The sequence below is a fragment of the Tiliqua scincoides genome, chromosome 3 (assembly GCF_035046505.1).
Source record: "Tiliqua scincoides isolate rTilSci1 chromosome 3, rTilSci1.hap2, whole genome shotgun sequence".
Taxonomy (NCBI): Eukaryota; Metazoa; Chordata; class Lepidosauria; order Squamata; family Scincidae; genus Tiliqua; species Tiliqua scincoides.
Window position 1 is genome coordinate 74,098,748 of NC_089823.1, and position 10,413 is coordinate 74,109,160.

The 10,413-nt window shown below is 46.2% G+C and overlaps 1 pseudogene; it reads right to left on the reverse strand.

Moving 5' to 3' along the window:
• Positions 1–9,699: 9,699 nt before the first annotated feature.
• Positions 9,700–9,819, reverse strand: LOC136646119 (5S ribosomal RNA; annotated as a pseudogene).
• Positions 9,820–10,413: the final 594 nt, after the last annotated feature.

Below are 10,413 nucleotides of genomic sequence, written 5' to 3' on the forward strand. Positions count from 1 at the left end.
CAAATTATTGCAGCTAAATCATGCAGTTATTTCTGTAATTACATATTGGAGCATTATTGCCCTTTGAGACAGCTTTTGGGATTTAACCTCTATCAGCACATACTTTTTGACTTGCATGTAAATAGTCACATTATTCCTTAACACTCACATGTTAAATATTTCACTTGCATAATGCTTTTCAGGAGAAGGTTAATAATAGGATGACTGGGAGCCTTTTAAAGACAACCTTCATTTGTAAAACAGTTTGAATCTGAGCACTCAGAAGAGGACTACAGCTTGCTAGTGTAAATGAGTTCAGTCACTGGAGAACCATGACTTGTTATAAATAAGATTCCTAAAGAGCAGAATCTTTTTCAAAAGTTCAGAGGTTAGAATATACTATTAGTATTCTGTCTTGTCACTTTGTAATGCAAAACTCTCTCTCTCTCTCTCTCTCTCTCTCTCTCTCTCTCTCACACACACACACACACACAGAAAGTTGAAGTGAGTCAAGCTTTCTCAAATCCACTGAAGATCCACTTCAGTACTTGATGTTTCATAAGTGAAGACAGCATTCCAGCTAAGAACTCTGATTCTTACTGTTTTGCTTTCTGTTTCCGTCTGATGCCTGTATGTTTTCCCCTCTGTGGCCAAGAGGATGAAATGCATTTCCCTGTACCAAAAAGGACCCTGTGGCTGTACTTAACATCCACAAAAGACATCATATTCACATCTTTCTGTTACAAGTTATATTTGTTCCCAAATATATTCAGTGTGTGATGCCTTACCCATGGAGTCAGGCGTAAGGGGAAAGGTGGCAGCTGCAGGACTGTTGAGGCCCCTAAGTTCCTGTGTCATGGCCACAGTGTTGAGGTGGTGTTGCCCTGGTGGGGTGGTGGCTTGGCTGTGAGGCCTTGGGTTCCAGGGAAGGAGAGGAGGTTAGCTTGCCACCTTGGTCTTTCTCCTCATATGGTTGGATCTGATTCCTTGGGCACTAATCCTTGCAAATTCCAGCCATGGCCTTGGTTGGGCCTTCTGCTTTCAGGTACTTAGTCTGGCCACCCTCATCATAAGCCTGTGGTTGGCTTTTAAGCCCCCCCCCAGCTATGCCTGCTCACCCAACCCCATCAGCCCCCACCCATTTCCTACAAATCTCCAGATGTACTTTTGCTTCCACTGCTGCAGTGACTTCCAGTTTAGCTTAACTTGCAGCATGGGAGCCACCTTCAAAAGGACATGGACCCACTGGCAAAACGCATTGGCAAAACCCAGTGATAAGAACATGCAGCAAGAGCAAAGCGCATCAGTGAAAGGCAGAGCCACAGAAGAACCTAGTTCAAGGTCTACAGCTATTCTATGTGCTTATCACCACCACCACCACCACCACCACCACCACCCCACCAGTAAGCAGTAATCTATAAACAGTGCCAGGACAGCACTAACCATACTTATGCAATTTTTTTCTGACCCCAGTGATGGCCAGTATACATTGCTGCAGTGTGGATTTTTCCCCTTCTCTTCTTCAGGCTTACTCTTCAGGCCTTCTCTCCTTCCAAGCCAGGACCAGATATGAAGTAGACTGAAAAGGTTGCTTCTAAGGTAGTGAACTGATGAGGAATATCCTGCACCCCATATCTGCCTGGCACCTTCCCTGGTCTGTCACCACCCAGCCACTTCCAGCTTCAGTCCCGCATCAAGACAGCACAGCAATCTTGTTTTGATCATTCTCCTTCCATGAGCAAACAGAATCCCTCTGCCTCCTTGCCTGCCAAACTGTGGCTAGGAAGGAAAGAAGGAGGCAAAGTGCCAACACCTCTTCCCAACTTCTACTTCCACCACCCCCTGCTTTCTCCCACCAGACCACATTCAGACAAATAAGTTGGGCAGAGTTCCCAGCATGCTCTGTCCAGCCTGTTTGAACATGGCTTGGCAGAAATAAAGAAAAGGTGGCAGAAATGCCAGTAAAGAAGAGGTTGAGGCAGTGTTCCCTCAAAAAAATAAAAGGAGAGAAGAAGTTTGGGGTGCTGCCTCTGGCACCAGCTAAACAGAGGACGAGGTGTACACTAATGGGGGTGGTAGATTTGCATCATGTTAGGCAGTGGTTCGGACTGTCCCTGATGGCATGGGAACATCACGCAAGCAGTTTTGAGAGGTGAAGTGAAATAGAGAGGAAAGGGTTTGCAATCCCTCCCCCTCCGTGGAGGGACAAACTCCAAAAAAGTGCTTCTGAGCTAGAGCTCAAAGAAATGTGGTCCTACCTCATTAGTCTTCCTCAGCAGCCTTCTGCTCACTCAAAAGCACTGCACTGATGCCAGTAGCAATGGGGAGGGCTCCTCCCCACCCCGTTACTCTGTTGCTAGCACACCCAGGTTAAAGTGTATGGCAAGCATGAACATCTCCCCCTTTCTCTTCCTCCTTCAGTTCCTTTTGTTAGTCAGAAAGAAAAAGAGGTGAAAAAACGGATGCAAGTTGTAGTCTTTGCAGGCTCACTTGCTGATATTTTTTTTAAGAGGTCAGATTGCATTTCAGATGACAGTGCTTCCAGTTTCATTCTGTTCATCCACCTGTAGTTCTGAATTGTGTTGTACATTATTTTTGAGAGGGAAAAATAAACTCAAGTTATTCAGTTCTCTTTTGAAGTTGGCAGCACTTTATCTACCAAGACTTCTTTTGCCCAAAGTGCTCCCATTCATAGGAACAAATCCAAGGCAACTGTAAACATTTTCACTATTATCTGCTGTAAGCAATTAACCTTATAGCAGTATTATCCACAACCGTGTGTCAAAAAGGCTGTAAATACCGACGTACAATAAAAGGGAAAGTGGATTAATGCCATCTACGATGTCTTTGACAGTAGATGAAACTGAAGAGCTCAATATATTGGGTGCCTATTTTTGGGTTACTTACAGAACTGAGGTAATATTGTTCATTATATAAATTATAAAGTTGGACTATTGAACTTCTGAGATGTAGACGGAGCATTGAAATGATTGATGCTTTGTTGTAAAAAGAACTCCTTCCTGCATCAATGGTAATCCCCCAATCCTCCAAAGAGTTTTGCTCAAAGCAGGTCCAGTTTCAGGTGGTGATTGGGCCCAAGGGGGGGGGGTGGGATCAGTGGCACCACTGCACACCATGGGCGCAATCCTAACCAGCACTGACATAAGGGCTTTGCAGCTGCTCGGTTAGGAAACAAACATTCTCTTACTTTGAGGAGGGATCCGTGAGCGTGCCCCAACTGCAGGACACCCTCGGCACCCTACATGAACGCCTTTACTTTACCACCAACCATTTGGTCGGCAGTAAAGTGAGTAGCCCCATTGCAGGGCTGCTTCCCTTACCCGCGAGAAGAGGACGAAAGTTCTTTCCGCTGGAGCACACTGTTGCAAGGCATGTCTGCGTAAGGCATGTCTGTGAGGCTTACCGCCGCTTTCTTGTGGCTTACTTGTGCTAGCCCAGCGCCGGCTGGTGCTGGGCTAGCGCTGGACGGGCGCCCGTCCTCCACTGTCTTACGGACCACCAAGCCGTGGCATGAAGCGGGGGTGGGGAGGGGGTGGGGAGGAGGCATTACAGGGAGGGGGAAGTGTGGGGAGGACAGAGAGAGGGTGGGCAGGAGTTGTGACGGGGAGGCAGGGGCGGAGAGAGGGAGGGCAAGAGGTGGGCCGGGGGAGGGAGTGGGGAGGCAGAAGGTGGGTCCGGTGGAGCTTAGCTCAACCAGATCCTGTCAGTTCATGCATGGCTTGGCGCCCTACACGAACGCCTTTACTTTACCACCGACCTTTTGGTCGGTGGCAAAGTGAGTAGCCCCATTGTGGGGTTGCTTCCCTTACCTGGGAGAAGGGGAAGAAAGTCCCTTCTCCGGAGGTGCCACCTGTGGCAGGCTGAGGCATGCAGGATGCGGTGGCAGCTGCTCTCAGCACTGCTTCAGCGGCGCATCCCAAGCAGCTCAGGACTGGACTGTAAGTCATTAAGGGTGCAAATCTAACCGGCCACTACACCATCAGAACATGCATTCTGGCAGCACAGTGGCCTCTGATGTTGCAAACTGTGACATGCTGGCAGATGCAACCTGGCCACTACCAAGAACGGCAAGTAGTGGTGACTGAAGGACAGTGGCTATCCCAGGTACCCTAGCACTTGTAAGGTGGCACAGGATGGTGGTGCTGGGGGAACAGGATGGGAAGGGGGAAGAATGGGTGGAGTCCAGGGCAGAGATAGGATGAGTCAAGGAGAGGGGCAGTTTTGGTAACAGCAGTGCTGCCATTATGCTATCCCCCATCCACTACCATGAGCCCACTTAGAGTTGTGCCAGTCAACGATCTGGTGCAGGTCTGTAGAGAGAAGTGGAGGTTTACCTAAGGGGGGAAAAAGTTCCCTTATTCAAGGAGACTTCTGGTACTGCCCCCTCCCAAAGGATACAGTATGCACTCCATTGGCACGCGGCTGCATTGGTGGAGGAATTTACTTAAGATTTGGTTGTCGGAAATACATTCTTATACGGGGCAGAACAGGGGCAGTTCTGTGACTTAATCAGGGCACTTCTGAAAGTTGTCTGTTAAAATAGCTGTGAAAAGCTCAAGTTTCAGCTGCCATATTAGCAGCAATGATTACAAGGCATTTGATAAACTAGAGCTGCAGTTTGCAAATTACAGGTCCAGCCTATCTATACACTGATTTTTTGTACATGGATTTGACTCAACAGGAATGGCCCCTGCAAATGAGAAGGAATGTGCTGATCCTTGGAGAAGGGGAAAATGCACCCCTTTAAAATCAGTTTAAAAAACTGAAGGGTCCTTTAACAATAGCCTCCTTAATGAGCGAGAGAGAGAGAGGGGGGGGAGGGAGCTGGTTGACAATCCATCAGTCCTTCTCTCTCCAGTGGACCCCTCCCTTCCCTCTGAGCACCTGAAAGAAAGGTGATCATTTTACATTGGTGAAGGGAGGGGCTGAGTGAATCGCTGATGGATTGTCTTCTTAATGACTCTTATCTTACATCACAAAGGTCATCAAGGCTGTTTTTCAATCACTGGAGCAAAGAAACTTTGTTTTTTTTAATTGATTTGCTATAGTGTGTTTTTTGCCATCCAGGTGAGTGCTTGGAACCCAAGCGAATAATTATTCTCAACCTTTATCTCCTTAGAAGGAGTATGTACAAGAAACTTTTGTGTAGAAACTTCCAACTGAAACACAGCCTATTATTTACAATACTGTTAACTCACTTCCCATAGTTCTTCCTTGTTGCACCAAAGAGTGCCCATTCTCACTACTTCACATTGCTATGACAATATGCATCTTTAAAAAAAAGTTTCTTCAGGAGAATGCATTCAGTGTGATTGACAATGAAACAATTATAATAATGTAATTAACAGTGTGATTCTAGTTAGAATTAAGCCCCACTGAGTTCAATGGGACTCACTCCCAAGTGTGTATAGAATTGATTTTATTTATTTAACAGTACAATCCTGAGCTTCCTGGTACCTGCTGGAGCTGCAGTGCTAAAGTGGCTACTGCTGTATCCAGCGGGTGCCACAAAGCAGCCAGAAGTCTCCTCGGGGAAGGGGACTTTTGTCTCCTTCCCTCGGGAAATGTCACAAGCCCCTCAATTGGACTTTTTAACTCTGCGCTAGCTATTTTGCCAGTGCAGACTTGAGAGACTCCGTGTCAGGCCTTTTGGCCTAACACAAGTTCAGGATACAGCTGAACAGCGCTGGATAATTAAAATTGATGTTAAAACCCCTATTGAATGGCCTTCTAATCCTAAAATTAAGGCTACTTTACTAGCCAAACTCATGCTGTCAGTCACTTTGTGGATGACATTCTTTCTCAAAATCCTGGTCAAAGTGATTCCAGGATGATAAGCGAAATTGTAATTGGCAATTTCTTTGTGGTGCAGTTTGAAAATCAATTTGACAGATCAGATGTATTTTGTCTCAGTACTAAATTAGAGGTTTAAATACAATTATACGAATGAAGTGGTTTAAACTACTGATGGTACTGAATGTTATCATATGGGATTTATAATGACAAATGTGTCTGTGGGCGCAATCCTAACCAACTTTCCAGCACTGTCATAGCTATGCCAGTGGGGCATGTGCAGCATCCTGCAGTTGGGGGGCAGTCACAGAGGCCTCCTCAAGGTAAGGCAATGTTTGTTCTCTTACCCTGGAGTTGCATTGCCCTTATGTCAGTGCTGGAAAGTAGGTTAGGATTGCAGCCTGTGTGTGTTTGTGTCCCCTCTACATACCATTGGAGTGAAACCACAACTCCCCCAAAGCTCAAACCTGACTTGAACCTCCCGGGACAAAACAGCAGAGAAGCTTCTGCATCTATGGTGGCTTTAAAGGTTGAAACTTTGGATTCTGATGAATCATAAGGGGAAATTTTAATTTTTAAGGGCTGAGGATTATGAGACCTTTGGTTTTTGTTTTCCACATCCCAGTCTTGAAGAGTCTAGAAGAGAGCCATGGAGTGGATGCTTTTATCCAATGGCTTTTTGTTCCTTCTCATAATTCAAAATCAGCATCCTATTTCTCTTCTTCCTTCCTGCACAGAGACAAGCATTTTTTTGCCTACAGCTCTTTGACATTCTGAAAAAAGCAGACGAAATGATATCAGAATCTGTGATACAAATCAAACCACTTTCCATAGGAATGTGTTTAATGTTTCCAAATTACATATGGATGTCACTAATAAATATTTAACCATCACAAAGGAACTATAGAAACTGTATGGAAAACATTACTGGAAATTTCCCCTAGTAGCTCTGCCAAAGACACCTTGGATCACCTTTATCCATTATTGCCTGAGAACAACAATGCTTCCCTTCAGAATGAAAAAAGCTACCTGGTGGCTCTGTAATCATATTGTGATGCTGAGATGCATGTAAATCCTGTAGCAGTTAAGACAGTGTCAACATAAACAGCTTCCCCTCATTTCTCTCCATCATGGATACAGCTGCTTCCTCATGCTGGCTGATCACAGTCTGGGCTCGCTTTGATGTACATTGTGAGATGATATGGAAATAGCAAGATGCTATCTGCTTCAATGGCAACAATGCACCGGCAATATCCAGCTATACATCTTTTTCTCACCAAAGAGAGGCAGGCACTGTGATGATTCTTATGCTCTGGTACCTGAATGAGATAATTACGTGGATGGAAAGCAGCTGAACAAACCCAGCTTGACTGAGACAGATGTGATGCTCTTGGATAAGAGGAATGCTCCAGGGCCTGGCAACACTTCTGACCTCGTGCATGGGGGGGACTGGGCGGGACAGGAGAAAAAGAGAAGTCTATTCTCCACTTATCCAGGTGATTGATAGTTACCACTGCTCTTTTGCACTCCCCCACAATCTTGGAGAAGACTGTCAGCAGTGTCGTTCTTTCTGTAGCCGATATTTTTGAATCCTTCATTGAAATAAAATAAATTAAGTAAAACCTCGCTTTGCTCATTTTTATTTTTTTCTTTCTGTCCCCTCTGGCTAGCCTCTGAAATAAGTTCTACTGACGAAAAACAGTGAAACATTCACAGAGATTAGAGTTCAAAGAATAGCAAGGATAGTTGTCATTTGTTTCTATAAAGTGTGGTATGGAGAACTGTTGGGAAGGAATAGTGTGTTCTTACAGTCTGTGGTCTGGCTCCAAAGGCCTGGCTCATTGTCCTCAGAGTTCCCTTTCTTACGAAGGAATACAGAGAAAGAACGCATAAAGTCAGACTCTCAAGACGGTTCCATATGGTCATCTTTATTAAAACTGTTCCATACAGCAGCGGACCTGCCCTCATTGCGCCCTGGAATACGCAATGTGATGTGACATGCCGCCCCAATAGCACACTGCACCCCTCCCTCCCCAGGATACTCACTGAGGCTCACAGAGCCACGCTCAATGCTCAGCAGCAGGCGAAAAGACTTCTGAGACTTCTCCCATTGTTTTAAACAATACTTTCAGTTTCCCGATGAACTGAGGTTGGTCCTATATTTGTCATGTGATGCCCATAGCCTTGAGGCCATTTCTCTTGTGGAATAGATGTGTCAAGGAAGGAATTGGAAGCCTTTCTGCCCTCTTCTGCTCAGTCCTTTTGCTTCTTCCCCCTGGTTTTCTCAACCAGCCCTTGATTCCACTTGGTTTTCTTCTTCTTCAGGGCAGGAGGTCTGGCCTAGAGGGTAGAGCCTCCATTAGCCTGAAGATAACACCTGAAGGTTGCCAGTTCAAGGCCACCGGCAGCTCCACCAATGGTGAGACCTTGAAGCAGCTGATAAGCTGAGCTGAGTTATTCCACCTGCTCTGTGGTGTGAGCGAAGAAGCGTCTTGGCTGCCCTTCAAATGTGAGATGAAGGAGCTGCTTGTCAGCCAGCGTGGGAGGCAACTGGGGGGGCCAGAAGTGAGACCAGACTGTGAAAGATCCATCTGAAATGTTGCGCAGTTCTTGAAAGACAGAAACTTTCTTTTATTGTAAAAATCCCCTCGGGGATTTAGAGATAACCTGCCTATGGGAACCGCCTTGAATAAAGTCAGAGGAGTAATTTGATGTCCAGAATGGCAGTGTATAAATACCATTATTATTATTATTATTATTATTATTATTATTATTATTATTATTATTATTATTATTTCCTTTTCCTCCTGTACTCTTTGGCCCTCACTGTACCCCTTCCTTGCCTCTTCTCCTTATTCTGCTTTCTCCCATCTGCCTCTATCTTCCTCCCTTCCCCTCCTCCAAGCTCCATCTCTCCCAACCTCTGGTTCCATCCATCCCTGCTAGATCGTCGTTGCCTCCATGGCACCCAGCATGATTGCCAATCATACCAGAAGCCCTTGTACAGCTTGAACACTGGCAACTGAGTTGTGCAGGCTTGCAGAATGATTGGGGCACTACACCAGTGTTTGTCGATGCACAATTGGTGTAGTGACTTCCTTGATTCAAATTTCACCTCTGCCATGAGCTCATTTGGTAGACTTGTAGTGCAATCCTATCTTGTGCTGGAACAGGTAGGCCAGGAGGTCTGTGCTGTATCCAATGCAAGATAGGGGCCCAAAGTGGCTCAGCTGGAGGCAAGGGGAAACTCTTCCCCTTATCCATGGGTTAGCCACCATAGCCCCAAATGGGTCTCCTTGGACTTGTGCTGCCTCAGGAGGAGGCATAAGTGCAAGGAGAGTGGAAAGGCTTGCAGTGCTCAGTACTGCTTGGGGAATGGGGTTGGGATCTGGACCACCGCCCACCCTCCCCTGCCTCAGAATGCCTCCCTGCCATCTCCTCCCTGCCCTCCCTTGTGTTGGCTGAGCTCAGCCGACACAACCCTCCCTGCCTGAGTTCAGCCTCCGCGGGCCGGCGCACGTCTCTGCACCGGCCCAGCCAACTCTAGAGAAGGTGCAAATATGCCTTATGGCAGTTTTGTGACCCTCCTGGGCTGGTGCAAGGGACTTATGCTGGCCCAAGGTGCTCTTAGGCAAATCACCCCCTTCTCAGCCTCAGTTGCCCAGCTGCAATATGGGAACAGTGAAACTTACACATCTTACAAGGATGTTGTAAGAACAACATCAATGGCAATACATGATGGGTTATATTACATTTTAAATATGTGTTAAATATTTTCTCAGAGTTGCCAGAAATTTCTAGTTCAGGCTCAATCTGTTCCAAAGTAGATTGCACAAAACCCTTCAGAGCAGAATACAAATTGAAATGGTTGGTTGGCAACCTTCAGTCTCGAAAGACCATGGCATAAGCCTACAGCACCTGGTATTCCCAAGCGGTCTCCCATCCAAGTACTAACCAGGCCTGACCCTGCTTAGCTTCTGAGATCAGATGAGATCAGGCACAAGCAGAGTAACAGTTGCTGCAGAATACAAATTATTAACAAATGTATACTCTGTCCTGAACAGTGAGCTGACTTGAATCTAATTTTTAGAAATTCATTGGTGGCCTCTTTCTGGCAGAGCTGAGGAAAGAACTTAAGGGCCCAATCCCATCAGCAGTTAGCACCATTGGAACAAGTGTTCCAGCAGCATGAGGCGCTTTCCAGCTGTCACTAAAGGTAACATGCCAGAGTGTGTGGGCTGGCCACCACCAGACATGGTGAGTGGCTGGCACTGACCTGACATGACCTAGAAGCTGCCTCTGGGAGCGCCCTCTATGGTATTGCAGCTCTACAGGGATCACCGTGTTGCAGCTCAGCACACATGGGTTCATGACTCATCACACATCAGGTCGCAACCCACCAGTGCGTTTAGGCGATTGCCACCCATTAGCCATAGCTATTAAACACTTATATTTATAAGAAAGGGTGCCTCATTTCTTTATCTTCATTTGCAAAGAAGAGGGCTCCAGAAGTCTGGCTGATCAACTTTCCTTTATTAACATGACCTTGGTTTTTATCAGTTAATTGGAGCAATTGTGCTAAAACTTGCTGGTCCTTGAAAGCATCTCATTATCGCAGGC